The sequence below is a fragment of the Leptonychotes weddellii genome, chromosome 14 (assembly GCF_054177405.1).
Source record: "Leptonychotes weddellii isolate Sample4059 chromosome 14, ASM5417740v2, whole genome shotgun sequence".
Classification (NCBI taxonomy): domain Eukaryota; kingdom Metazoa; phylum Chordata; class Mammalia; order Carnivora; family Phocidae; genus Leptonychotes; species Leptonychotes weddellii.
Genome location: NC_138382.1, coordinates 36,517,019 through 36,544,192, shown reverse-complemented (window position 1 = coordinate 36,544,192; position 27,174 = coordinate 36,517,019). Strand labels below are relative to the sequence as shown.

Below are 27,174 nucleotides of genomic sequence, written 5' to 3'. Positions count from 1 at the left end.
CGGAAGGGAAAAAGGTCCATGAAGCAGCAAAAGAAAAAAAAGACAGGATCCTCAGAGCAGAAAAGTTACAGCTCTCTACACAAGTCAGCACTAGGCGCTCATTAGTTGGTTTTATTTGTGTTTAGTCACTCGGAGTTTAATGGAACCAGCCTTCCGAAAAGTCATCTCCCACAAGGAAGCCCTGAGGATCAGCTACGGTAAGGCGGAGAAGGACATGCCCTCCATTCACCTGAGACACCTGCCCGGGCCCCCAGGTCTCCCCTCGCGGTCTCCGGACCCTTCTCGCCAGACCCCAGCCCTCGCTCTCCACCCACTCTGACCCAATCCCCGCCCCCTCCGCGCCCAGCCCCCTCCCACCCGGCCGTCGCCCAGGAGGTCCCCAGGGCCCAGACCCCTCGCGCGTCCTGGCAAGCGGTTCTCAGGAGCCGGGGCGGGCGGCGCGGGGAGGCCCGTCCTGGCGCGGCCTCTCCCCGCATCATCACTCCCCGCAGGCTCCGGGGACTCCCCGCCCCCGGAAACCGCGGAGAAACTAGGCCGGGAACGCCAGCCCCGGCCACTTTCCGCCTGCTTGGCGACCCCCCGCAGGCGGGCCATCGGAACTCAGCCCTCGGAGTTGCTACCTGCCCGGAGCCCTCCACAGCACAGTAGCGCGGGCCCCGCGGCGGCGCAGCGCAGGGTTCCTCCGCGAAAGGCCCTCCACCGCAGACTCACCTGCCGCCCACTCCACCTTCAGTGCCACCCGGACACAGCCCCTTCCTGGGGCATGAAAGCGCCGGCTTCGCGGCCTGCGCGCCCTCGGCACAGCCGGGCGGGGGATTTGCTCCTGCGGCCGCCGCCTCCACGGCCCGATCTGCGCCTGCGCCGCCTCAAGGGCTCGGTCTCGAGGGGCGCCGCGTGCAGCGATAACGGCCGGGAGCTGGAGCTCGCGCGGGCGGCTCTGCTCTCTCGAGTCCGGCAGTGCGGGCGGCGGGTCGCCTAGGAGCTGCCCGCTGCACTACCGCTCCGACAGCTGACGGCCATGTTTCTGTTCCCTTTTCTTTTTTTTCTCCCCCTCCTTCCGCCCCTTTCCACAGAACAGCACTTTCCTTTTCCCCCCCCTCCCTCTCCCTTTCCTACTGCGGGGGCGGGTGGAAAAGGACGTGGGGGAGGGGTGGGGAAGGGCGGGGCAGAGCTAGAGCCCCGCCCCCGGGGAGGGCCGAGCCCGCGCGGCCGCTGCTCCCCTCCCCCCGCCTCCCGCGGCGACCCCCGCGGGGCGTGAGGTCCCAGCCCCACCCCGTTGGAGCCCCTCCTCCGCGTCCGCTCTGCGGGTCCCCAGCCGAAATCGAGCTGGGAGGAAAGAGCCCTGAGCGCTGCTTTGCACCCCTTCTTGCGGGGCTCAGACTCTCTGTGTGGTGTAGGTTTATTGCCTTGGCCTCAGGCAGGTGGCGGCTGCTCCTCTCCGCTTTATCCAAGACGGGGAAAGTGACGCTGAGTCCCTCAAAGTCATTGAGAATGCCGCGCGGGATGCAGGTCTCTGGAAGAGAAGTTTCGTTCCCACGGTGGCAGTTGGAATTTCCACGCATGACGGGGGAGGGAGGGGGGCTCTGAGGCTGGAGAGAGACCCGCGTAATGGCGCTTCCCGAAGTCCTTTCCCCGCTGCAGCGTCCCAAGAGAGTCCTTGGCCGTGCCCCGTGAAGCTGCCTCGGCCGGGATGTCGGGATGGGGACTCCAAATGGAGAAATGGCTTGTTTTAAGTCCTCTCCTGCCTCCTAAGTGTAGGCTCCTTATCTACACGGATGCATGCAAAGTCCTTTCGCCTTCGTGCAAATTTTGCAAACTATTTTTGACAAACGTTTGGAAGTTATTAGAGTGAGGAAGAATAGCAACTAGTTATTCAGTAAGAAGCAAGTGGTTTGAAACAACATTTTTTATCTCCTGACAAAAAAATAAAAATAAATGGCGAATGATTTCACAGATTCCATGGCAGGTCAAAATTAGAACGGGTAAGATTTGGGTATCTCTGATGAATATTCAAATATATAATGATCATTTTCCTGAGAATTACTCTCTTGATTCAATCTGCACTTTTGATGAAAAGTGTAAGATTAGACCTCAGTCATGAGCGCTCTGTTGTCGGTTTACTTCTGAAGTTTATTGCATATACAGATAGTTCGAATTTTGTAGCCAATGGCAGAAACTATTTTCCTAACTACATTAGCAGTCAGAATTGATTCTATACAAATGCACAGCAATAGATATAAGGCTTATTTAGTAATAGTTTGGAGTCAGTTTGAGCACAGTGAAAACCAATCTTTGACAACCTGGACAGAAGTTTTTCAAGGAACTAAAAACTGGAAATTCAGCTTGAGGACTTCTTGTCCTTCCTTTCTCCAAGCATATTAATTAATAGTTTTAAAGCTAAAAAATAGTTTTAAAAAAAGATTTAATATAGACAAGATGTCTTAATGGATAGATTTCGTTAACACACTTAGGGAGTTTTTTCTTCTGGCTTTTTTGCAACCACAGAAGTGAAAAATGGAAGAAGCAATGTATCTCTTCCATTTGATTGACAGATTTTTCTCAGTTTGCAATGTGGGATTTAAGAATTTCTTTAATTTTTTTTCACTATTTTAATTGTCCTATAGATTTCCCATAGATTTGTCATTGCCATTGTCTACCTAAAGTTTCATGGAATGAACTTGTATATTTGGGGCCTAATTTTCTTACCTCGGTAGCTGTTCTTAGGTCTGAAAGTCCTTGATTCAGCAACCTTCTCAACTGCAATCTTACGTGCCCAGCACTAAAATAAGTTCATTTTAATTTTTAACATGTAAATATTTGAGTCTAAAACATGGGAGAGGAGCTTGTTATAATCCTATAGTATCAGTTTCAGTTGAGCCTTTCTAGATGCAAGAATGCATAGAAGAAACACCCAGTCCATTGAAGAAGGGAATACAGACCTATGATTGGGCATGGTCACTGCAGATTTCTGTGGATCAGCATTGCAAAAGAGTTAAATGGAAATCCTGTAAATTTCCTTAAAATAAACAAGATATTTTGGGTAGCCATCTTCCGTGCTGAAGCATCCCATATTATTTTCCTCTTCCTGTTTGTTCCCTCGAAAAACTAAAAATTGGCTATCACAGGAATATTCAAAGACCTTTATACTTCTTTATTTCTTTTGATCTGTTTTATTCAACTCCATGTTTAACAGAAGCATTATAAATCTAACAGTTGAATCTGATTATGGTAATTAATTATTTTTAGAATTTCTTTTTTTATTTTATTTTTAAGTAATTTCTACACCCAATGTGGGGCTTGAACCCACAACCCTGAGATCAAGAGTCATATGCTCTTCTGGCTGAGTCTGCCAAGCAACCCCTATTTTTGTAATTTCTTAATGTCTGAATTCCATACTAGATTGTAAGCCCTTGAGAGCAAGGTTCACATGTCACATGTATATTCATATGTCATGTTCTCTCTCAGATTCAGAATAACCAATATATGATAGAGTTGCAAAAAAATATTTGATGAATGACTGAAATAAATCATGGCTCCCTCACTTTCTTCCACTCCGTCCTCAGGTGAGTTACTTAATTTTCCTCATGTGTAAAGTGGGTAAAATTATATTCATAAGAAGTGAGATCATTTATTAACTTACAATAAGCTATAATATCCAACAGACCAGTCCAGTAATGAATACTTAGCACATGTGATAGGCAGCCTTTCGTTGTAGATTACAATGACCCCTGCTTCCTGATTTATGCCCTGTGTAATCTCCTTACACTGGGTGTGGAGTGGACTTATTGACTAGCTTCTAACACACAGACTACATCAGAAATGATGAGATGTCTCTAACAAGATGAGGCTATTAAAAAAGAAGACCTGTGGCTTCACTCTTGGATTCTTTCTCTCTTGTCCTGCTGGATTGCTTACTCTGGGGGAAGCCAGCTACCATGTCATCAGGCAGCCCTGAGAATGAGTTCAGAAGTGTATCCTTGCCAAGTTGAGCCTGGAGACTGTAGCCACAGCTAACACCTCCATTTTAGCCTCCTCACAGACCCTGCGCCAGAATCACCCAAATAAGCTGCTTCTGCATTCTTTACTCACAGAAACTGTGAGATGAGAAATGCTTCTTGTTTCCAGCTGCAAAATTTGTGGTGGGGGTGGGGGTGGTAATTTCTTTCATAGCCAAAATAATTAATACATCATAGTAATACCTGGAAGATAGCAAGTGTTCATTAATGGTAGCTCTTCCTTGACTGAGTCTAACAGGGTTTTGCATGTGTTTTCTTAGCATCCTATCACACTAAATTTAATGATAATGGTTACAGTTGCAATAAGAGAAGGTATCCAGGAAAAGTGGAAAGACTGACTTCTCCTGATCTGTTATTTATAAACTATCTTTGCTCCAAAAGAGTCCATTAAAATGTATTTCATATGATATCTAGGATTTGCTTCAAAATAATGCAATGGGGGTAGAATGGTGAGTAAGTAGGAGTTTAGGTAAAACAAAATTGGACAAATGTTGAAATGGAGTGATTGCTACTGGGGGTTCTTTGTGTTCTCTATTTTTTATGGCTTTTTAAAATTTTTCATAATTAAAAAAAGTGGTTTTAAGTATTTCATGGAATCATGAGTTTGGAGTAGAGGGGAAACTTTAGAGATCATCTATTCTAATTAACTCATTTGATAGATGGGGAAATTAAGGTCCAGCAAAGTTTATTGATGTACCTAGAGTTTCCCAGTCTCAGCTTTAGTGATTTCATATTTGAGTGTGGAGGAGAAACTACTAAATTCTTAGCTCTTTTTTTCCCAGTCAGAGTAATTTAACTCTAGATTCTCTAGGGTAGCCTCCATAGCATGAAAATCTGAGCCTGATCTCCACTTTCTAATGTATAATCCACATATCGTACACTGGTAAGCTATTTTGGTCCCAGCCCCTCACTCATCAATTTTTGAAAACATAGGATTTGAAGGCCTGGTGATTCATGCCTGCAGGCGCTATGTTATTCTTTCTAGAAAAGAGTTTTAAGTAAGAATGACACCAACAAACACTAGATCTGCATTGTTCATATATCTACATGAGCCAGTGTGTCCTACTCTGCACAGGAAGCCTTAGCACACTCTCCTTATGCTCTACTCCAGTATCTTATCTGGCTGTGGACTCTGTCTCAGCATTATCAGAATGGCCTCATCTAGAGTCTTTTGGAGTTAGTCAGCATATTCTTTATCCAACTCTCTTTACTAGGCCTACATAGCTGGACCAGCAGTGGGAAGGACTGGCACAAGGCTCTTGGTGTTGAATCAAAGTAGAGTAAATGATCCTGAGAACAAATCACAAAGAAGAGTAGGGATTAGCAAAAACAGGGAAAGAAATAATGGGTAGAGAGGTTGACAGGAAGATAGCCTATATGAAAATCTGAGACACAAGACCTCTTTTCTTTTATTTCTCACCATCAGAGCAAATTGTCCTCACCACAGATCAAGAAATGTATGTATTCTAGGGGCACCTGGGTGGTGCAGTCAGTTAAGTGTCTCACTCTTGTTTTCTGCTCAGGTCATGATCTCAGGGTCTTGAGATCAAAGCCCTGTCTGGGGCTCCAATCTCTGCCTGAGATTCTCTCTCCTTCTTCCTCTGCCCCTCCTGCTTCTGTGCTCTCTCTCTCAAATAAATAAATAAATCTTTTTTAAAAAAGAAATTTTTGTATTCTCTATTTCAAAGATCATTTTTTTAAAAAATTTTATTAAGAAATCAAAAACAAGGGGCACCTGGGTGGCTCAGTCGTTAAGCGTCTGCCTTTGGCTCAGGTCATGATCCCAGAGTCCTGGGATCGAGCCCCACATCGGGCTCCCTGCTCAGCGGGGGGCCTGCTTCTCCCTCTCCCACTCCCCCTGCTTGTGTTCCCTCTCTCGCTGTGTCTCTCTCTGTCAAATAAATAAAATCTTTAAAAAAAAAAATCGAAAACAATAAAATAGAAGCATCAACAAAAATAATAATATAATGAACTCTTCCTATGTTTATTGCCCAGCCTCAGCTCATAGTAAATCTTGCTCTCTCCCTCTCTCTCTGACAAATAAATAAATAAAATATATTTTTTAAAAGATTTTATTTATTTTTGCACAAGAGAGAGAGAGAGAGAGTACAATTAGGAAGAGGGGCAGAGGGAGAAGCAAACTTCCTGCTGAGCAGGGAGCCTTATGAGGGACTCAATCCCAGGACTCAAGGATCATGACCTGAGCCAGAGGCAGACACTTAACTGACTGAGCCACCCAGGTACCCAATAAATAAAATCTTTAAAAAAAAGAATCAAAGAATCAAATACTGCTTAAAAATCTCAAGATTAATATTCAACTTCTGGCTTATATTTAATATGAGTTCAATAAGCGCAGTATTGTTTTACGTGCCCTGACAAAAAAATTACTGGGATCTGGTGCTAATACCCTTTACCACCTATTCAAATTTTCCCCTACTTTTATGGTTCCTCTCACACAGAAAAGATCAACTGAATACTAGTAAGTGTCTCTAAGAAGAATCCATAGAAACCAGAATAATTGCAACCCCTTTTTGTTGTTCACTCCCCAATTTACCTCTCTAGACCCAAATTTCCCTGAGCTATGGACTCAACCATCAAACTCTACCTCCAATGTCTAGATGACATCTAACGTTTTACATGTTCAAAACATAGCTCTTAATTCCTTCCCTGCACTATATCTCCCCCCCAAAAAACTATTCCTTTTGAAGCTACCTCATTTCATTATTTGGTGCCACCATCTTCTCTTTCTTGCCAGATGATGTCCTCTTCCAGCCCCAGATCCAAAGGTGGATCACATGAACTAGGGGTTAGGGAGGAGGTCATTTGGCAAGACAGAGGAGAAACGGAGCAGGGGTCGGCATTGGGAGAACTGTCCAACACTCTCAGAGGCCACTCCTGGGAAGCCACAAAAGGGCCAATGTCTACAGACTATTGATGGCCATTTAGTAGGGCACAAGAGGCAGTTATGTACAGTCAAATGAAGCAGTCATCTCAGCTGTGTGTCCCACCGTTGAGGCGTAGAGTCCTTCCATTGGCATCTGCCTGCATAGAGCTGTGGCTCTTGACTACGAGAATGTAAGCCTGTATCCCGAGACTTGAACACCTAACCACGTTGTGCCTGTAAACAACTGCTCTTTTTTAGTTTTCCAGGATACAGAACAGGGTGACCTTGACACCCAGAAAGGCATTAGTGGTATAGAAAGGAAAACTTTGGAGGAAGTGTATTAGATAAGCTGTTTTCAGGCATGGCTTACAATGCTGTTGGCCATGAATTCAATGTTAAGAAATCAATGATATATATTAAATAAGGTTTATTTAAACAGAAACACATAAAACAAGGTTATGTGTTGATTAGTTGAAGCAAATGTGAACAAAGGCTCTCAGGAAACTATTTCTGCTAGGAGAAGTGCTTAGTGTTTGCTAATTCAATGTTCCCTGCCTACCCTATTTAAAACAACACCCACATATGCTCCTGGGTGGCTCAGTCGTTAAGCGTCTGCCTCCGGCTCAGGTCATGATCCCAGGGTCCTGGGAGCCCCACATCCGGCTCCCTGCTCAGTGGGAAGCCTGCTTCTCCCTCTCCCACTCCCCCTGCTCATGTTCCCTCTCTTGCTATGACTCTCTCATTCAAATAAATAAATAAATAAATAAATAAATAAATAAATAAATAAAATCTTAAAAAACAAAACACCCACATTATATCATCTTACCCTGTGTTAAATTTTCCCCAACCTCTGGTCACTGACATTTCTTGTCTATTTAGGTGTTTGCTATCAGCATGTAAATTCCATAAGGGCAGGAACTTTAGTTTATTCACTACTATATCCCTGGGACCTAGAACAGTAGTAAATATTGTTGGTGAATCAATCAAATAATTAAGCAGCCCATGAGGAGTCTGTTCTCTCCACCACTTTTCAGCCTCCATGTTTCTGGTCATTGTTCCATCCCAGGGATTACCGAAATCCTAGGACAGGTAAACCCCAGCTAGCTCTGCCTCTCCAATCCTACACATATGCCTGAGCATGTCTGAAACATCTGGAACTCTCATCTGTATTTCTTCCCTGTGCAGTCTACATGAGAAAGTTCTTTGAGTTGGGTCCAGAGCATTAAATACGGGTTGTGAATAATTCTATGCTAGCAATAACCATTAACTGACAATGCCTAAAAGAGAACAAAGCAAGTTAGCAAATCCTGTCTTAACTGACTCGAATGACATGTTAATTCTCAACCTAATGATTTATTTACTGGTGCCCACTGCCTTCATTAAAATTATTAGAGCATTTTCTTTTGAGCTTGTCAAAGGGAAAATTGTATTTGTGTTTACTTTAGTCACCAAAGTTAATTGCTATTTTAATACTCTTTTGATGTGCTAATAGCTCCTAATGAGGATCATTAATTAGAAAACTAAAAGGAGAAGGCAGGTTTCTGCAGAAAATTTGAATTTATTCCCACTACTCCCCTAAACTCCATTTCCTGGGACTTACTACTCATTTCACCTAGATTTCTACAGTTAAATCAAACTCGGTCAAACCATATTCATTGGGAAAGAATCTAGCAGTTAGGCTTTTGGATCCTTGTTTACTCCATAAGCAAGTTCTTTCATGTCCCTGAGCCCCTTTCCTCCGGCATAAAATATTTATCTTGCAGAGTCGTTTAAAATTAATCATCATTTGCAGCAAGCATTTATCAAGCACCTACTATAGGCCAGTCACCATGCTAGGTACTTAATCTTCACTGTCTACTACTCCGCCCTATTGGGGAATTGTCATTATAGTTTCCCATGAGATAATGTATAGTGACTGGCACATACTCAGACAGGGGTTGGCATGCTACAGCCCTTGGCCAAATCTACCCTGATGCCTGTTTTTGTAAATTTTATTGGAACACAGACATGCCCATTTGTTTACTATTGTCTATGGCTATTTTTGCACTAAAATGGCAGAATTGAAGAGTTATGACAGAGACAATATGGCCCATAAAGATAAAAGTATTTGCTATCTAATACTTTATATAAAAAAAAAAGTTGCCAACTCTTAAACTAGGAGACCAACAAAAGTTAATTTGATTTACTTTTCCCTCCAAACAGGAGACCAGAAAAAAAAAAACACAAAAAAACAAACACAGACAAGCAGGGATAGAGAATGGGTCACCAATGGCTAGAGTCCCAAGGGATCAAAGATTTTTACCAAAAAAAAGGGGGGGAAGAATAGAGGTGAATGACCCTAATTTGTGACTTCCAGATACATTGCCTTTTGCAGAATGAGCAGCCTCCAGTATGGAAAGTGGCAAGCAATGTGCTTGTGGACGAATTAGAATTTAGTTATGAGTCCCCAGGGGAGAGTCAGGTGGAAGGTGTTCAATGATTAGGTTAAGGATGTGGAGGAGAAATCTGTTTATCATGGAAAATCTCAGGAGGCAGAGTGGAAAGCTTTGTAAAGGAAGAGTGAAAGCAGTGGGGGCTCCAGAATGTCTATAACCAAGGGACTTAGGGGTGTCACTGGTTGAAAGAATGTCACTTATCCATACCAAGAACGGGTGAAGGGAGCTGAAGGAGATCATTAGAGATCTGGAGCTGCTCCCTAATGTCCCATTGGCATTTCTCACTAATGGGAGGTCAGGAATGGGAAAAGGAAGCAAAAGTATAAGCGGCACAAAAAGGTATGACAAAAAGGACTTATATTTTGAACAGTGACTGAAGATGATGACGGAAATGATAAACGTGGTAGAATAACCTGGCTTCAGGATTTCAAAAGGATTCTTCTCATAAACTTGCTTTACCTTGGGTAGAAGCCCAGATCCTGGTAGAATCAGTGGCCTGGGGACGCTGATGGTCTGACCTGTAAATTTTGTAGGCCTGAAGTGACCAGGTCTTACACGATCAGTGCTTTAACTGTAGGTATCCAGCAGTTCTGTCAATGAAGTTGTTTTCATTCTTTAAGCCTACTGGAATTATGGCAATCAGTAGGCCATCGTGCAGAAAGGTAAGTTGAAATAACCCAATCATTAAAAAGAAAAAAGAAAAGAGGGGCACCTGGGTGGCTCAGTCGTTAAGTGTCTGCCTTCAGCTCAGGTCATAGTCCCAGGGTCCTGGGATCGAGTCCCACATCGGGCTCCCTGCTTAACAGGGAGTCTGCTTCTCCCTCTCCTGCTCCCTCTGCTTGTGCTCTCAATCTCTCTCTCTCAAATAAATAAATGAAATCTTAAAAAAAAAAGAAAAGAAAGTGAAACCATACTATCAGAAGTTCTTAGTCCTGTTTTTTGATATGCTTTTGCTTTCTTGCTTTTTTTTTTTTCCAAGGTAACACCATCTTTTACAATACTTTTGTAGTTGTAGGAAAGTCATATAAAAGGACCATGATTTCTGGAAAGTTAAAAAAACAAACAAAACAAGCAACTACCTCTAGTGTTGTTTCAGGGGAGTTCTGACTCTAATGTATACTCTCCTTTCACCTCAACTAGATTTTTTATCGTTCAGTGTTCATGAGCCATTTTCACTACGTGTTTTGCAAGTCATGGCATCTCCAGAATTTTTAAGCAGAGTAGTAACTTGTTTAATATCTCCAGAGAGTCAGTATCTTAGGGTAACTTTTCTGAAGATTCCATCCCATTCTGGGGCAAAACTCAGAAGCTTTTTTAAGTTTACCTGTTGGATTCAGTTCAATGACTTTTTTTTTTTTTACCTTTGATCCTAATATTCTTCAGCTCTTTAATTTTTTAAACATATAAAAGTGATTTTAGAGCTGGACTTATCGACTGGTTTGCTCAGAAGGCAGCTAAAATCAAAGTACTATTAGTAATGTTGTCCTGGTATGTGGAAAACAAGTTTTTTTGAGCTGACATGTTAGAAAAGCATTTTGGTTTCAGAGAAAGGCCACAATTATTTATATAACTCAGCCAGAAAACATACCTAAATTACAATTCATATTTTTTTATTAACATATAATGTATTATTTGTTTCAGAGGTACAGATCTGTGATTCAACAGTCTTACACAATTCACAGCACTCACCACAGCACATACCCTCCCCAATGTCCATCATCCAGCCACCGCATCCCTCCCACCCCCCACCACACCAGCAACCCTCAGTTTGTTTCCTGAGATTAAGAGTCTCTTATGGTTTGTCTCCCTCTCTTGTTTCATCTTGTTTCATTTTTCCCTCTCTTCCCCTATGATCCTCTGTCTTGTTTCTTAAATTCCTCATATCAGTAAGATCATATGATACTCGTCTTTCTCTAATTTACTTATTTTGCTTAGCATAATACCCTCCAGTTCCATCTACATCATTGCAAATGACAAGATTTCCATTTTTTGATGGCTGCATAATATTCCATTGTATATATATCACCTCTTCTTTTTTTTTTTAAGATTTTATTTATTTATTTGACAGAGAGAGACACAGTAAGAGAGGGAACACAAGCAGGGGAAGTGGGAGAGGGAGAAACAGGCTTCCTGCGGAGCAGGGAGCCCGATGTGGGGCTCAATCCCAGGACCCTGGGATCACGACCTGAGCCAAAGGCAGATGTTTAATGACTGAGCCAGCCAGGCACCCCTATGTCACCTCTTCTTTATCCATTCATCTGTCAGTGGACATCTAGGCTCTTTCCATAGTTCGGCTATTGTGGACATTGCTACTATAAACATTGGGGTGCATGTGCCCCATTGGATCACTACATTTGTATCTTTGGGGTAGTAGTGCAATTGCTGGGTCATAGGATAACTCTATTTTCAACTTTTTGAGGAACCTCCATACTGTTTTCCAGAGTGGCTCCACCAGCTACAATTCATATTAAGTAAGGGAAAGGCAAAGGGCCAATACTTTTTCACTCATTCATTGAGTATTTATTGAATATCTACTAGGTGCCTACATTGTTCTAGGTGCTAGGGTTGGAGCAAAAACAAAACAGATGAAAATTCCTGCCGTTGGGAAGCTTATAGTGTAGTGAGGGAAAACAGGCAATAAACAAAATAAATAGGAGGGGTGCCTGGGTGGCTCAGTCAGTTAAGCGTCTGCCTTCAGCTCAGGTCATGATCCCAGGGTCCTGGGATTGAGCTCCCAAGGGCGACGGACTCCCTGCTCAGCGGGGAGCCTGCTTGTCCCTCTGCCTGCCGCTCCCCCCGCTTGTGCTCTTTCTCTTTCTGATAAATAAATAAATAAATATTTTTAAAAAAACAAAATAAATAGGAAAATATATAATATGGTAAAAAGTGATAAATACAAGAAAAAAAATTATGCTGGGAAGGGGAATGGGGGCTTTTGCCAATGAGCTATTTGCAATTCTAGTCAGGACTCCAGTTAGCTTTGAACACTCTTGATTTCTTCAGAATGCTTTGGAGCATACAGACACTTAACTAGAAGCTTGAAGCGTGTTCCAAGAGACAGGAATTGGGACTGGTGGTAGCTTGCCCACTTATCTGATTACTTCAGGCCTTATGCAGAGCCAGAGCATTATTCCACACACAGCCTTCCCTATCTTCTGCACCTCCTCTACCACTTCTCCCCTGCCAGTTGTTTTTTATTTATGCATTTAAAGTGAAAAGAGGGGGCAAAAAGCATTAGAAATCCTTTTGCTTATATTTTGAGTCTGATGCCTTTTTTTGGCTTTTTAATTAATTACATATATATCAAAACTGTAAAATTTTAAAATTAGCATACAGTATTATATTAGTTTCGGGTGCACAATATAGTGACTCAACAATGCTATGCATTACTCAGTGCTCATTATGGTAAGTGCCCTCCTTAATCCCTTTCACGTATTGCACCCATCCCCCCACCCACCTCCCCTCTGGTAACCATCAGTTTGTTCTCTATAGTTAAGAGTCTGGTTTTTTTGTTTGTCTCTTCCTTTTCTTTGTTCGTTTGTTTTCTTTCTTAAATTCCACATGGGAGTGAAATTGTATAGTATTTGCCTTTCTCTGACTTATTTCACTTAGCATTATGCCCTCTAGATCCATCCATGTCATTGCAAATGCCAAGATTTCATTATTTTTTATGGCTGAGTCATATTCCTGTGTGTGTGTGTGTGTGTGTGTGTGTGTGTGTGTGTACCACATCTTACTTAACCATTCATCTATTGATGGACACTTGGGTTGCTTCCATAATTTGGCTATTGTAAATAATGCTGCAATAAACACAGGGGTGGCTGCATCAATTTACATTCCCACCAAGAATACACGAGTGTTTCCTTTTTCCCCATATCATTGCCAACACTTGTTGTTTCTTATGTTGTTGATTTTAGCCATTCTGACAGGTGTAAGGTGATAGCTCATTGTGGTTTTGATTTGCATTTCCCTGATGATGAGTGATATTGAGCATCTTTTCATGTGTCTGTTGGCCATCTGTATGTCTTCTTTGGAGAAATATCTGTTCATGTCTTCTGCCCTTTTTAAAATTGGATTATTTGTTTTCTTGGTGTTGAGTTATATAAGTTTTTTTTGTTTTGTTTTGTTTTTTATTTATTGATTTGACAGAGAGAGACATAGCGAGAGAGGGAACACAAGCAGGGGGAGTGGGAGAGGGAGAAGCAGGCTCTCGGCCGAGCAGGGAGCCCGATGTGGGGCTCGATCCCAGGACCCTGGGATCATGACCTGAGCCGAAGGCAGACGCTTAACGACTGAGCCACCCAGGCGCCCCTATAAGTTTTTTATATATTTTGGATACTAACCCTTTATCATAGATGTCATTTACAAATATCTTCTCCTATTCAGTAGGTTGTGTTTTAGTTTTGTTGATGGTTTCCTTTGCTGTGCAGAAACTTTTTATTTTTATAAAGTCCCAATAGTTTAATTTTGCTTTTGTTTTCCCTGCTCAGGAAACATATCTAGAAAAATGTTGTTATGGCCGTTGTCAGAGAAATTACTGCCTGTGCTATCTTCTAGGATTTTTATGGCTTCAGGTCTCACACTTAGGTCTTTAACCCTTTTTGAGTTTATTTTTTCTGTATGGTATAAGAAAGTGGTCTGGTTTCACTCTTTTGCATGTAGTTGTCCAAGTCTGGTGCATTTTTTAAAAAATGTAAATTCTAAAAAAATTTAAGGTGCAGTGGGGAGTCTGCTTATTCCTCTCCCTTTGCTTCCCTCTCCCTTGCTCTCCCTCTCTCACTCTCTCTCACACAATTAAATATATAAAATCTTTTTTAAAAAAGACTATTTCGGGCGCCTGGGTGGCTCAGTTGGTTGGGCGACTGCCTTCGGCTCAGGTCATGATCCTGGAGTCCCGGGATCGAGTCCCACATTGGGCTCCCTGCTCGGCAGGGGGTCTGCTTCTCCCTCTGGCCCTCCCCCCTCTCATGTGCTCTCTCTCTCTCTCATTCTCTCTGTCTCAAATAAATAAATAAAATCTTTTAAAAAAAAGACTATTTCATCATAGTAAATAAAATTTTAAAATTTTAAAATAAATAAATAAAAATGTAAATGCTAATGAGTTCTAGAAATGGAAAGCACATGAAAGCAAAATTCCCATAGCTTTTGCTATTGCAGATAAACTGGTGATTGAATCCACCTTAGAATTTCTTTCCATTTGAAATATGGCACAGTACCCTGGAGAGCACTGAGTCAATGGTTTGGGGTTTGGGGTACCAGGTATACCACTGCCTACCTGTGCAATATGAGCAGGTCATGTACCTTTCTAGGCATCACATCTTCATCTGAGGAACTCTGAAATGCTGTGATTCTTCTTCTTGGTAATCAGTTCAAGTCATTAGTTACATAAGCCTAAATGAAATAAAACTTCCCTTTTTTTTTCAGGAAGTAAATATATGTGGCTAAGATGATTAACCAAGTTTTGTGTATAAATTAAGTAGAACATGGATCTTATGACCGATTTACATGACTCTTTGATCCCCATGAATGTTTTTTTATTAGGAATATGTATCAAATTCTTTGCATATATTTATATTTTACACCAAAGTGGATTTTAAAATATAGAAAAGATTAATTTGCATAAACTAATCTCAACTTTGAAATTTGAATGGCTTTAGAAAACTAGAATATTAAGATCAATTTAGGGCAACGTTTTTTTGGAACATAACATTGTGTTGCTTTATATATGAATAAAAACTTGATAAATAATGATAATTAAAATCGTTGCCAGAAGGCTTGATAAGTAAGTGCATTATATATATTAACTCAGTTGAAACTTAGAAGAACCTCAGTGAGGTAGATATTATTATCTTCTCCATTTTATAGATCAATGATCTGGAATTCAGAGGGAATAAATAGCTTGCTCAAGTCCACGGAGACCTTGAGCCTAAATTTGAGCCTGGGGCCTATCTGACTCTGGAGCCTTGGATCATTATCAGTATTGCTCTCTTAAGGAAGAACATTTTCATATGCAGTAACTGAACACTGGTTGAAGACAGTGCCAAGAGATTAGGGGAGAGTGTACCGCATTTTGTGTGACAGCAGAGATTTTGAGCAGATCCAGTGACCCTCAATTACCCAAAGTTTATACACCCAGAGCTGCCATTTCCTATTTGAATTAAAAATATTATTTATTGTAGGGGAACCTGGGTGGCTCAGTCAGCTAAGCATCTGACTCTTGGTCTCAGCTCAGGTCTGGATCTCAGAGTCGTGAGTTCAAGCCCCACATTAGGCTCCACACTGGGCATGGAGCCTATATTAAAATATATATATACTATATATATATAGTTTATTGTAATTTCTATAACAACTGAATATTCATTAATCCTGACAAATGTGTTTTTACACACAAGAGAATCATCAATATATCCTTCTGATCACAGAAAATAATTTATTATAAACCTATTCAAGTAAAACATGCAAATGTTATCAAAAAAACCTAAAATTCAACCATATTTAACATAGATTTTTGCCTTTACAACATTAGCCAAGGGTATTATACCTAAAGTACCTTTGATAATATTATTCTAATCTACTTCATTTGGATTTATGTATCACTCAGTATTTTGGTAGATAAAGTTAGTTATTGGGGCACCTGGTGGCTCAGTTGGTTAAGCATCTGACTTTTGATCTCAGCTCAGATCTTGATCTCAGGGTGATGAGTTTAAGCCCCAAATTGGGCTTCATGCTGGGAGTGGAGCCTACTTAAAAATAAATAAATAAAAAGATATTTATCTTTTCTCTTATAGATCATTCTAAATCTTTTCTCTTGTAGGTCATTATTAAGAGCAGTTGTGGGGTGCCTGGCTGGCTCAGTCAGTGGAGCATGTGACTCTTAATCTCAGGGTTGTGAGTTCAAGCCCCACATTGGGTGTAGAGATAACTTAAAAGTAAAATCTTAAAAAAAAAAATAATAGCAGTTTGTTAGCTCCAGGTTATTGAATACAGACAAAGATCATAACATTGCATGAAATAGTCTATAATTAAAATTTTAACTAAGTTGGTTTCAGTGAGCCTAAGGTATTCCCTACCCCAAGTAAATTTCAAGTAATATACTGAATAACTTCCAATTAATAGTAAGTCAGAATTCAAAATTATAATATGTTGGCAAATATTAATTGACATTCCCTCAACTTGGACTTTTAAGTAAGGAAATATTTTTTTAGACATTGACTACAGTATATAGAAGGAAACTGTCAATAAATATATCTGCTTTCTTAATGTCAGTGGATCACATTAGTGTAATTTAGCCATAGAAATGAAACTGTTATAAAAATGATATAGTAAAATAAAGCAGCTCTATCATGAAACTGGGTCATATTCTGCCTTTTCTGTAGACTTCCAAAACAAGTAAGTCTACAAGAGACTTACCTATAAGAGAATTCTCACAAAAGTACTGCACAAAAGAAGAGCTGTATCCAAAGTATAAGTGTTCAAGAAATAAGAATTCTCCAAAGAAGTAACTTGAAACAGGGATTGAAGGGCTACAGAAAACCCATTTTCTTACCAGAGAGTAATTCATGTTCAAATCATCATCACAAAGCATTAACCCTGGACACACAGTTTTTGACCGATGTTTAAGCAAATCACTTAAATTGGCACAACTGGACCAAAGGGAAGGGTTTGGGAGGAAACATGCTCTCCGGCTGTTGGAAGCCATCTTGCTATAATGAGGGAAGCCATTCAACTGTCTGAAGATAAAGCCAAGTTACCTGGGAGAAGATTGGAGAAAATCACAGGGAATTGGAGCCGGAATATGAAAGAATTAAACCTAAGGCTCTGGACTTCCATTTCTGTGAGCCGGTAAAATTCCTTATATTTTAAAGCCATTTGAGATAAGTTTCTGACTCTTGCTGCTAAAAGCATCTTAAAGGAATTCTTGACATATTAGAGATCTTTGTTACTTTTCCATTATATGTTTTGTAAAAATTCTCCCGTCAGACCATATATTGTCTTTTGTTTATCAGACATTAAAATCTATTTAAAGTTATAAAGATTAAAACAGGTATGGTATCAGTGTTCAACTAGAAAGACATATTTAACTTAGAGATGGATTCAAGGATACAAAATAATTTACAATAAGATAAAATGGGGAAAGATGGATTTCTATTAGTATTGCTTTGTGACTCATACCACAACAAAATAAACTGTAATTGGTTAAAGGCATGAATGACAAATAGTAAAACTATAAAAATGTTACAGTAAAAAATTTTAAAATAGGGTGCCTGGGTGGCTCAGATGGTTAAGCGTCTGCCTTCAGCTCAGGTCATGATCCCAGGGTCCTGGGATCGAGTCCCATATCAGGCTCCCTGCTCAGGGGGGAGCCTGCCTCTCTCTCTCTCTCTCTCTCTGTCTCTTATGAATAAATAAATCAAATCTTTAAAAAAAAAATTTTTTTTCTAAATAATTATGTAATCTTGACACAAGAAAGATCTTTCTAGGCTTCATGCCAAAGGTAGGAAATATACAAGAAAAGATATGGTTACACAAAAATTAAAATGTGTTCCTTTTTGGGGCGCCTGGGTGGCTCAGTCGTTAAGCGTCTGCCTTCGGCTCAGGTCATGATCCCAGGGTTCTGGGATCGAGCCCCACATCGGGCTCCCTGCTCAGCGGGAAGCCTGCTTCTCCCTCTCCCACTCCCCCTGCTTGTGTTCCCTCTCTCGCTATGTCTCTCTCTGTCAAATAAATAAGTAAAATCTTTAAAAAAAAAAAAAAATGTGTTCCCTTTTTTTTTGATTAGCATTTTTCTTTTTTTTTAATCTTTTTTTTTTTTTTAAGTAGCCTCCATGCCCAATGTGGGGCTTGAACTCACAACCCCAAGATGAGATCACAAGTTGGATGCTCTATTGACTGAGCAAGTCAGGTGACCCTGATTAGCAGTTTTCTTTTTTTTCCTGATTAGCAGTTTCCAACTGTGAAAGTAATACATATTTATTATGTATTATGTATAAAAATGTGAAACAATACAGAGTTGTATAAAATAAATAATTAGTATCCCCTTCTTTTCTTCAATCCCTCACTCTATAGCTAACCACTTTTAATAGTTTGTATTAAATATTTCTGGGCTTTTCTCAGGACATACATACACATATAATGTGCGTACCTAAATATATAACTTTTTCTTTTTTTTTTTAACTACTTTTTTTTTTTTTTTTAAGATTTTATTTACTTATTTGACAGACAGAGACATAGCGAGAGAGGGAACACAAGCAGGGGGAGTGGGAGAGGGAGAAGCAGGCTTCCCGCCGAGCAGGGAGCCCGATGTGGGACTCGATCCCAGGACCCTGGGATCATGACCTGAGCCGAAGGTGGACGCTTAACGACTGAGCCACCCAGATGCCCCTAAATATATAACTTTTTCAAAATAAGAGTCCTTCTAAGTGATATTTTGCATGTAGTCTTTCTCCCTCAAAAGCATATCATGGACATCTTTCCTTGTCAACACACAAAGAGCTACTTTACTCTTTCTGACATCTGCCTTGCATATTCTAGTACATTAATGAACGTTAATGTATTGAATTAATCACTTATTAAAGTATATTCTGGATTTTTCCAGTTTGGGAGATTTTATTACAGAGAAAGTTATAACAAATATATGAAGGTTTGCTTTTGTTAATACACATGAATGGCTCTTTCAAATCAATTGTGTTCCAAATAAAAACACAAAGGGCACACATTTAGATAAGAAATGACATAAAATATGATATTTACATGGGAAAAATAGACAAAAACAAGAAGGACGATTCAGATGAAATACACACGGCAAACAAATATAAGCAAATATCTGACAAATAAATATTTGCATTTACTAGTAATAGGGAAAAAAGAAAATGAGATACTGCTTTTCATCCAGCAGATGAACAAAGAGAGGGGGGGAAAAGAATGAAAAAAGAGGAAGTGTGGTGGTGAGGAAAAGGCGTTTTATAAACTAACAAGTATTCATTCGTATGTACTTTCAACAGGACAGTTAATTAATGCCTTTTAATCCAATGAGGCCATTTGCAGAAATTTTAACTAAAAATTAACTAAGGCTACATCTTTTTTTTTTTTAACTAAAGCTACATCTTAATTACATTTTAGTTAAGGCCATTACAGGAATGTTTAAATCCTATAGTGAGACATAATTTAAAATAGCAAATATTCAACAACTAAACTGTGGAACATCTGTCTATGAGGTGGACTGCAACGCATCATATTAAGAATGATGTTGTTGGGGGCGCCTGGGTGGCTCAGTTGGTTAAGCGACTGCCTTCAGCTCAGGTCATGATCCTGGAGTCCCAGGATCGAGTCCCGCATCGGGCTCCCTGCTCAGCAGGGAGTCCGCTTCTTCCTCTGACCCTCTTCCCTCTCGTGCTCTCTATCTCTCCTTCTCTCTCTCTCAAATAAATAAATAAAAAGAATGATGTTGTTGAAAAATATATTTTTATATGGAAAAGTTCAGGCTAAAATCCAGTCTGCACAGACGATTGCTTTTTATTTTTTTTAAAGATTTTATTTATTTGAGAGCGAGAATGAGAGACAGCATGAGAGGGAGGAGGGTCAGAGGGAGAAGCAGACTCCCTGCTGAGCAGGGAGCCCGATGCGGGACTCGATCCCGGGACTCCAGGATCATGACCTGAGCCGAAGGCAGTCGCTTAACCAACTGAGCCACCCAGGCGCCCCGACGATTGCTTTTTAAATTAGTGTGAATATCCGTACGCATACACATATATAGAAAAACACTGCCACCTCACATGACGGTGAGGTCATGGGGAATTTGTTTCCTTCAGTCTGCTTAACTGTATTTCCAATGAACACATATTACAATCATTTAATAAAAGGTATACAATGTTGAAATGAAGAGTGTGCTTTGGTATAAGTTAAAATGTAAGACTTCCTATGAGGAGGAGACTGTGCAGGAACCAAAAGCAAACAGAACAGCTGGATTTCTATTGGTAAGGGAGGTGTGCTCTCTTTTTAAGAGAATAGCAAATGACTCCCTGTGGATTTGGAATTCACTCTGTCAGTGTAAGGATGTGTCTTTGTGACTATCATCTCTTTATTCTTAAGCCAAGTGGAAAGAGAACAAAGCAGTCAGAAGAAACTGATAACGACCTTTAACTGATCTGGGGAGTAGGGGGAATTAAGAAAACCAAACCTCAATTAACTCTTAAAGTAATTTTGTGTAGCAAGAGAATAGTCTGGACTCCGTGAAGCCGGAGGAAAAATCTCATTGAGCTCTTGTTACCAGTGGAATTTTGAAACTAGATGGGGGGGACTATCCTTGGTGGAATTTCAAGACTGAAGTGTGGGGACTATCCTTGGCGGGAGACCTTCTAACAGACTTATATTCAGGGTCAGAGAGAAGCCTTCCTACTCCATCTGGGAATAAAACCAAAATGTGATATATTTTGAAAGGTGGTAAAACTATTATATTTAGCCTGTGTATGTTTTCAATAAAATCTTGCGTGATGGGGGTATCATCTGAACATAGTGTTAAGCAATAGCCCTGTATGTGTTTTCATATTAGACAGAAGAGGAACTTAAAAATGTGATAATCTATCTCTTGGTTAACCATTACTGTTCCTCAAGTCCAGTTGTTTGGACAACAAAACATTAGTCAAGGTAACACCAAACATAATTTACAGCTATGAAACCCAAACAAATAAACAATGACCAGAATGCTGAATTTGAAACCTAAAGCACTTACAGTGGGAACATCAAATCCAGCAAAGCTATTAAGCACGTGATTAACGGGCAAGTGGCTTTTACAAGATTGACCTATTATTTTTAGATTTTCAGCGATAGTTTGCTAGAGCATACAAATGGTGATTTCTCTGTTTGATAAATCTACAAGTGATGACCTCTTTCAAGTGAGTCACACAACCTTTTCTATCTACAAGCATCACAACTGAAAATTCTGAGATCATTCTCAATATAACAATTTAAACAAATATAAGGTATACTAATTTATTTACTTAATATAGTTTGGTAAATGGGGTGCCGGGGTGGCTCAGTCTGTTGGGTGTCTGCCTTCGGCTCAGGTCATGATCTCAGGGTCCTGGGATTGAACCCCTGGGTCGGGGTCCCTGCTCAGCAGAGAGTCTGCTTCTCCCTCTCCTTCTTGCCCCTTCCCCTCCACTCATGCTCTCTCTCTCTCTCTCAAATAAATAAATAAAATATTTTAAAAATATATTGTTTGCTAAATCCCGATGCTGGCTGATTTAATCCATAACATACCATATAGTTAGGTATCAAGGTTGGCTGCCAGATATGAACCTTCGGGCTTGGGAGTGATGAAGTGACCTTGTCTCCCTCCAAACCTGCCAGATCTGCTCATGTAGGCAACTGTTTACATTTTTAGTCCTCTTTATTTTATTTTATTTTTTTTTAAAGATTTTATTTATTTATTCATGAGAGACAGAGAGAGAGAGAGAGAGAGGCAGAGGGAGAAGCAGGCTCCCAAGGATCAGGGAGCCTGATGTGGGACTCGATCCCAGGACCCTGGGATCATGACCTGAGCCGAAGGCAGACGCTTAACCATCTGAGCCACCCAGGTGCCCCTTTAGTCCTCTTTAGAAAAATATACAGAAGCTTACTATTTGACACCAGCCTTCCTGTACTTTCCTTGTATTCTGAATTTTACTGTTGGCCTTTTCTGCCTCGACACTGTGATTTGTGAGTTGGGCTTTGGACTCTGATTTTAGTTTATTTGGTTTCTCATATTTTGGATCTTACCTCTGGCATGTTTTTTTCACTTTTGTTCCATCCTGAGCTTGTCTCTCAATTCAAATTCCTGAACTTGACACCCCCAAGCTCTACCTCCACCCCTCTTTTTTTTTTCTTAGTTTTTTTAATTTATTTATTTATTCGAGACACAGATATACAGAGAGAGAGAGAACATGAGCAGGGGGAGAAGCAGAGGGAGGGGGAGAAGCAGGACGCCCGCTGAGCAGGGAGCCTGATGCGGGGCTCAATCCCAGGACCCTGGGATCATGACCTGAGCCGAAGGCAGACGCTTAACCAGATGAGCCACCCAGGCGCCCCCACCTACACACCTCTTAAATGGAGATACTGTTTCCCTAAGTCCTGGAGACTAAAACCAACAGGGAAATATTAGCTCAGCTAGAAAAGCATCTTTCTTAGTTTCTAGATAGGATTTCTTCTTTGGTAGAGGGTCCTCACATAAAAACCAAAATTTGTTAATCCAAAAAACCTGGTGCAAGAGTTACCTGTTTGCACAGGCTTTTCCTCCAAGGGGACAAGAAGAACCTGTTAGACTAGTTGCCATCACTCAATTAGAAAAGACATTCATGTGATACACACTTGAAACCTGTCTTTCATTTAACTCTCATCTCCTCATTTACCCCCCAGATAGAGACACACTTGCCTGCCCAGCTTTGTCTGGTTTGTGGATAGTTTACCAGGAGGAACTAAGGTTTCCTGGCACTCGAGTTCTGTTCTGGTGTCATTTCACTGTTCAAACTCTTCTGATTCTGCCACCACCCATCAGTCTGGGAAAATGTATATCTGTGAGCTTGTAAATGCATGAGGCATCAGGCATATGCTTACTTTGCATGAATTTGGCTGAATGCTCTGATCTTATTCTGAGTATATGAATTTGATGCCAGTTTGTTTAAATTACACTGTGAGATTACTAACACTCTTCTCATGGCCCTAGAGCTCTTTGGGTTACTTAATAGCTGAATAGTATCTGAGGAGCATCATTATAATGCAATCTTTTTTTTTTTTAAAGATTTTATTTATTTATTTGAGAGAGAAAGAATGAGAGACAGCACATGAGACCCGGGAGGGTGAGAGGGAGAAGCAGACTCCCTGCTGAGCAGGGAGCCCGATGCGGGACTCGATCCCGGGACTCCAGGATCATGACCTGAACTGAAGGCAGACGCTTAACCAACTGAGCCGCCCAGGCACCCATAATGCGATCTTTCTGTAAATACAGTGTTTTGTTGGTACAATTTGAGAAAACCTTAATCCCAAGTAAATTTCCCACCAGCCTGTCACAATACCTGAAATTCCACTATTAGGGACTCATATCTTTACATCTTGAAAGGAACTCAAGACACCTAATAGTGTATTTTTATGTGAGTGTATGTGTGTGCCTGCTTATTTCAAAATGTTAACAATTATCTGGAGATAGTGGGATTATTATTTTAATTTTCTTCATATGTTTCCCTATTTTCAAAAAATTCTACAATGAATACATACACTTTTCTTATCAGAAAAAAGTGCTTAAAATTTTTATACACTCAAGAATGGTAGATTTAAAGCGATTCTGAGCAAGTAGTACCTTACTGAATATATATTTCTCAAACTTTTTACCCTAATGCCAGGTCTCCAGAAGCCAGAAGCCTTCAGAAATAGGTATATGATCCCAAAAGGAAGTAAATCCTCATATTGATAATGTTTTGTTCTTAAGCAGAACAAATATTCACATATTAATATAACATATTCTTTTGTACTCATTACACTAAAATTTTTTTTATTTTTTATTTTTTATTTTTTTTAAAGATTTTATTATTTGACAGAGAGAGACACAGCGAGAGAGGGAACACAAGCAGGGAGAGTGGGAGAGGGAGAAGCAGGCTTGCCGCTGAACAGGGAGCCCGATGCAGTGCTCCATCCCAGGACCCTGGGATCATGACCTGAACCGAAGGCAGACGCTTAATGCCTGAGCCACCCAGGCGCCCCTAAAAAATTTTTTTAAAGTAAAAAAGAAAATCCTGAGGGGATCCTGGGTGGCTCAGTTGGTTAAGCTTCTGATTCTTGATTTTGGCCCAGGTCATGATCTCAGGGTCGTAAAATGGAGCCCTGGGTGGGGCTCCATGCTTAGCACAGAGTCTGCTTGAGATTCTCTCTCTCTCTCCCTCTCCTTCTGCCCCTCCCCCAGCTCGATTGCACATGCTGGCTCACTCTCTCTCTCAAATAAATAAATAAAATCTTTTTAAAAAAGAAAATCCTGAAAGGGCTAAAGGTAAACTTCTATTTTCCCAGTATTGCCCAGGCCTGCATGGCAGGATTTGTGCAGAGGAACTTCTTTATAGATAATGTGGCTATATAAGAAGCATTTCTAAAAATAGTTTAGAAAACTAGAATGTGTAAGACATTACACGTTACACCTAATATGGACATTACCCACATTAGGCTAAATTAGACCCACATTAGGCTAAAGTTTACCCACATTTTATGGTAAAGTTTGTTTATTTAAAAAAATTTTTTGTTCTCTACCAGTCCCTGGTGATAGTTTAAACTATTGAAATTCTACTGAAAATAAGTTATGATGATAAGCATCATATGATATCTACTCACATCATATTTGTGCTCCTTTTCAATGTCAGGTAAATTTGGGGTTTTTTTGTTTGTTTCTTTTTAAGATTTTATTTATTTATTTAACAGAGAGAGAGAGAGTGCTCAAAAGAGCACAAGGAGAAATGGCAGAGGGAGAAGGAGAAGCAGACTCCCCGCTGAGTAAGGAGCCTGATGTGGGGCTCCATCCCAGGACGCCAGGATCATGACCTGAGCTGAAGACAGACACTTAACCAATTGAGCCACGCAAGCACCCTCACCTTCTCTTTTTATTGTGTCTGTATGAGATTATGGATGCTAACTGAGTTTATTGCAGTTATCATTTCACAATATATGTAAGTCGAACCCCCTTCTGCTGTACACCCTAAAATTATATAGTAATGTATGTCAATTGTATCTTAATAAAACTGGAGAAAAATTAATCAATGGATATAAAGAAACTGAATTGTAATATATATTTTTAAAATTTTTTAATTTATTTTTTGACAGAGAGAGACACAGTGAGAGAGGGAACACAAGCAGGGGGAGTGGGAGAGGGAAAAGCAGGCTCCCAGGACGCGGGGCTTGATCCCAGGACCCTGGGATCATGACCTGAGCCAAAGGCAGACGCCCAACAACTGAGCCACCCAGGCACCCCTGTAATATTTTTACTGTTTAGTAAATCTTCCCTATAAGACCCAAGAGGGCTGGGTCTATATGTATTTCACTTACTTAACACATTGCCTTACAATTAAGCCAACGCTCAACAAATATTTGCAAAAATAAATGAAAATACAATTGGTACTTCATTTTTTTTAAAAAGATTTTATTTATATATTTGAGACAGAGAGAATGAGAGACAGAGCATGAGAGGGGGGAGGGTCAGAGGGAGAAGCAGACTCCCCGCTGAGCAGGGAGCCCGATGCGGGACTCGATCCCGGGACTCCAGGATCATGACCTGAGCCGAAGGCAGTCGCCCAACCGACTGAGCCACCCAGGTGTCCCTGCATTTTTTTTTTTTTAAGATTTTATTTATTTATTTGAAAGCGAGAATGAGAGACAGCATGAGAGGGAGGAGGGTCAGAGGGGGAAGCAGACCCCCCGCTGAGCAGGGAGCCCAACGCGGGACTCGATCCCGGGACTCCAGGATCATGACCTGAGCCGAAGGCAGTGGCTTAACCAACTGAGCCACCCAGGTGCCCCTACAATTGGTACTTTGAAGGGCTAATATCATTGTATGTGAATTATATCTTGAAAACAAGACAGAAAAACAAAATACAATTGGTAAGGGCGGCATGCCAGGAACATACCAGACTGCAAGCTGCATGAGGGCAGGGCACATGTCTGGTTTATTCACTACAATATTCCTAGCACAAATTGAGTATACATTTACCACATTGCTCGGGAAACATATGAATAAAGGAATGGATGGATAAGTGAATGGAAGGGAGGTCACTTCTCTGTGAACATACCTGAAAATGGAATAGACAATTAGCTACTGTTGGAGAAATCTACCCTTTTTTTTTTTAAAGATTTTATTTATTTATTTGAGAGAGAGAGAGCACGAGAGGGGGGAGGAACCAAATTTAGGGGCGCCTGGGTGGCTCAGATGGTTAAGTGTCTGCCTTCAGCTCAGTTCCTGATCCTGGAGTCCTGGGATGGAGCCCCACATTAGGCTCCCTGCTCATCAGGCAATCTGCTTCTCCCTCTCCCTCTGCCTCTCCCCCCTGCTTGTGCTCTCCCTCTCTCTGGCAAAAATAAATAAATAAATAAATAAATAAATAAATAAATAAATAAATAAATAAATAAATAAAATCTTTAAAAAAGAGGGAGAGAGAGAAAGTGGGGAAAAAAATTTTTTTTTCCTGTGATAAGAACTGTTAGGATCGTTTAATCTTGTATCATCTTTACTTATCACAATCAGGATTAATCAGAATTAATCTAAGCTTATACTGACTTTTCCCAAGATTGAAGGAGGATTTTAATCTTTTTGTTTTAAAGATTTTATTTATTTATTTGACAGAGAGCGAGAACACAAGCAGGGGGAGTGGGAGAGGGAGAAGCAGGCTTCCTGCTGAGCAGGGAGCCCTATGCAGGGCTCGATCCCAGGACCCTGGGACCTGAACCGAAGGCAGACGCTTAACGACTGAGCCACCCAGGTGCCCCGATTTTAATCATTTTTAACATGAAGTTTTTGTTTGTTTGTTTTAACTTTTAGCCTTTTCTTAATTAAGACGGTTGGAACTCGGGTACCATAGTTTGAGCGCTTGGGAGTTTCCCTTATCACTAGGTATAGCAAGCATAGTTGCTGTCTTTGTGAAGCTAGCATTCCAGCTACACCCAAACTTTAATGTGTGATCACCAAGAATCTTGTTAAAATGTGGATTGTGATTTAGTAGGTGTGGGTTGGATGGAGATTCTGCATTTCCTTTTTTTTTTTTTAAGATTTTACTTATTTATTAGAGAGAGCGAGTGAGCGAGCATGAGCAAGGGGTGGGGGCAGAGGGAGAGAGAA

General features: G+C 40.7%; 1 protein-coding gene and 1 long non-coding RNA gene across 3 annotated transcripts in view; one reads left to right on the top strand and one right to left on the bottom strand.

The window, feature by feature from the left end:
- The window catches only part of DENND4C (DENN domain containing 4C), a 115,235-nt gene extending 114,232 nt beyond the window's left edge, over positions 1 to 1,003 (bottom strand). The window contains exon 1 of the mRNA XM_081803012.1: positions 712 to 1,003. The gene's annotated coding sequence lies outside the window, so the exon portion shown is untranslated. The remainder of the gene's footprint in view (positions 1 to 711) is intronic.
- Positions 1 to 25,120, top strand: LOC145717026 (uncharacterized). 2 transcript variants are annotated; one of them, XR_014140000.1, is made up of 3 exons: positions 1 to 197; positions 3,466 to 3,567; positions 24,771 to 25,120. It is a non-coding gene; the product is annotated as an uncharacterized LOC145717026 (long non-coding RNA). The 2 variants fall into 2 exon arrangements; XR_014140001.1 differs by lacking the exon at positions 1 to 197 and adding an exon at positions 1,183 to 1,982.
- Positions 25,121 to 27,174: the final 2,054 nt, after the last annotated feature.